The sequence below is a fragment of the Atta colombica genome, unplaced genomic scaffold (assembly GCF_001594045.1).
Source record: "Atta colombica isolate Treedump-2 unplaced genomic scaffold, Acol1.0 scaffold52, whole genome shotgun sequence".
Classification (NCBI taxonomy): Eukaryota; Metazoa; Arthropoda; class Insecta; order Hymenoptera; family Formicidae; genus Atta; species Atta colombica.
This window is the reverse complement of record NW_017259542.1, coordinates 1603485-1606743: the sequence shown is the minus strand read 5'-3', so window position 1 is coordinate 1606743 and position 3259 is coordinate 1603485. Positions and strand designations below refer to the sequence as shown.

The following is a 3259-nucleotide window of genomic DNA, read 5'->3' as shown; positions in this document are numbered from 1 at the left end:
ATGCGGATAGAACCGTTTGTCAGGTGCGCAGTTTTCCGTTTACAGGTGTAGAGTGAGTTGTCTATTTGTGCGGATGCATCAGACTAATGACAGACTGTGTATTCGCTTGTTGTCAAGTTGAGACAAAAAGAAAGATGAGGCGATAAGAAGAAAAAAAGGAAATGAAAAGCTTTTTTACACCGTGAGTTTTGTTGCAGTAAAAAGAAACTGCTACATCCCCGTCATTTAAGTCATTTTATTATTCTCTAAATTTCTTGAAGTGAAATCTCACTCCAAAAGAGTTAAAATACTGCCACTATGAAAAAAAAAGTGAAAAATTTAAATTGGCAGATTTTTACTTTTTTATTGGAGTGATTTCACACTTTTGGAATAAATCTCACTCCAAAAAAAGAGTGAAAATTTATTACTCTTATTCAAAAATGTAATTTACCGTTTAATTTAAATTTATATTTTTAATGTTTTGTATAAGATAATCTAAAGTGTTGTTATTTCAAAATTGCAACGGTAAGATATTTTTATATATTAAATAATGAACATACAATGCAATAATATTGTAATTATATTTACGTAGTAACGTAATATGAAAAGAATTATTTTAATATCAAAAGAGATGTTCTTTGAAATAAACATCATGAATCTTTTAGTGAAAGCTCAATGTGTTTTTAATGGAAACATCGTGAACCGTATTATATCGCGACCAGTATCTTATGAATTGTATTATCTCATTGTGTTGTACAAAGTAAACTACAAGTCGCAAAAAAATATAAGTAAATTACGAAAGGACATAGCACATGGCACATAAAAGTAAACTAAAAATCGCAAAAAAATACAAGTAAATTACGAAAGGACATGGCATATGAGGAAATGCATTTTGGACAGTATCGAAATAGACATAGTGAGAAGACAATATCCTTGGGAATGATTCTCGAGAATGTTGGATGCATGTCTGTTGTCGACATGCTGTTGACAGGCAACTCTGTCGGCAGTCTGTTGTTAGGGGTTTATATGTACGTGCAAGAAACTTTAGATAGAAGATTTCTCTCTATCTCGCGCGAGATGATCTGTACTGTGCATCTCTGACAAGTTGTTGTAACATAATATAGCATGAATAACTTCGTCTTCAATATGAAACCTTATCTCTTTATTTATTACATCTGATATAACTAATTTTCCAAAGATATTTATTAACTATTAATCCGCGATTAACTTATACATATATCTACTTTGTTAATTATTTCTATTGAATATTATTCATTGAGTTTTTAGATGTCGTCTTTCGATTAGTAGTGCTAAAGAAATATCTACACACTTCATGTGTGAAGAATATGAAAAGATAATATAGCGTGACAGTAAAGTCATGAGAAAAATTGAAAATTATTTTTGGTAAAAAAATAAGAAAAGTTGGGATGTTTTGTATTGTAAAAGGTATTTTATAATATGTAATAAAGAAAATACAATACAATACAATACTTTTAGAGTAGAGAAAAAGATCAGATGCTGTTATTTATATTTACATGAATTATATTGTATTATATAATATTGCAGAAATTATCATACATTTTTACTTGAATATTGATGAAGGAAGTATAATCTATAGGAAAAAAAAACCCAATTAGTAGTAGACAATACTCGTTTGCCTTGACCGCGTTGCTCAATGATTAGATGCGCCACTGTGATTAACATAATTCACGTACGAGTGCTAAAAGAACACGCATGTGTTGTCTATTACATAACTTTTTCTATAACTATCCATACTATTTTTTTTATTTGTGCTTAATTTTAATTTCTGCTCTAATAAAATGAGTATTTTAATATTAATTTGCATTTATTAAAAATATAAATCTACAAGTAAATATATGGTATTCCAATTAATATTATTTCCTTTTTAAATGAACTTCGATCGAATAAATCGACGTATAAATAATAAAAATGGTCGTTAAAGTTTGACAGGTATGCACTCGGTTGCAAAGTGACGTTTCCAATTTTCGTCGGAGTAATTTTGTACCGAATGCATTGACAATTGTAACTAGCGCGACACGCAATGCATTACACAAAGTGGTTGCCCACGTCAATAGTCGATTATTTGCTTTTGCCTTAACGTGTGTATGTCGAGACACGAGGGATGTGAGGTGGCGCCTTCGGATTCACAATGCGTTTGATTGGACGAGAAATGTTTGCAGGCTCTTAAACGTTGAATGGCCTCGTTATCGGTTGCGGCAAGCGAAACAACAAAAAAAAAAAGGAATCGGGAAAAAAAGACGATGATACAGATAAATATAATATAATCGGAAGTTATATTCGTTATCAAATATTATAAGCGATTAACGCGCATAAATTTGCGAATCAGTTAGAAATCTTTTTTATTCGGAAATAAATTTGTATTATCAATATCATAATATTTTATGTAATATATTTTTTTATTTATAATGGGCACTGATAAAGCACGAGGATATTATATTAAAAAAGATAAAAAATTGAATGTATTTTGCGTTTGCAATTTGAAAAAGCATACAGAGATAGACACAGTGTCGCGGCAAGTTAATCAAATTTTACGTATGTAATGAAGATTGATTGTAGCATGAAAACTCTGACAGGTGTTTTGGGTTATACAAGTACAGAAAACTTTATTGCTTTCTTTATGTATGTTACATAAATATTCGTCTGGTTATAACACATTAAAGTCTACCTTCTATATCACATGTGGAAAAAAGCTGCAAAGATACTTGTCTTGGCTACGTACAAAAGATTTACAATATTTTTTGCACGCTATGTTTGTACATGCAAACGTGACGACGAAACGTGTCTTCAGTTTGTCGTATATATTTTTTTCTTTACAGAGCTTTACATATGTATGTAATTTTACACGCGCTACGCGAGGCAGTGCTACAACGTTGGCTACCGATTAATATTAAACATTAATTGATTACTATTCTATAAAACACACGTTTTATTAATCTCCGACATTACTTAAAACAAATACTGCTTGCTACATTTTAAAAGTTGAACCTTTTAAACGTTTCTTAGACTATATTTCTTAAACTATAGACTATTAACTAGTCGCATTATATATATCTAATGTGCACTATCATAGAAATAAGCGGATAAAAAAATATTTACGTTTTTGTTCGTAATTATTATAATAAAATAATATATGATCTTCATTATATTATATACGATGACTTTTAGTATAAAAAAAGGCATAAGAAGCATAAGAAGCATAAGAAGAATTTAATATTCAGCTTTGTTGTTGATTTCATTC

The 3259-nt window shown here is 29.8% G+C and overlaps 1 protein-coding gene across 1 annotated transcript in view; it reads left to right on the top strand.

Annotated features, from left to right (window-relative positions):
- Positions 1-3259, top strand: part of LOC108691826 — a 103666-nt gene that overhangs the window by 13944 nt on the left and 86463 nt on the right. The window lies entirely within an intron of this gene.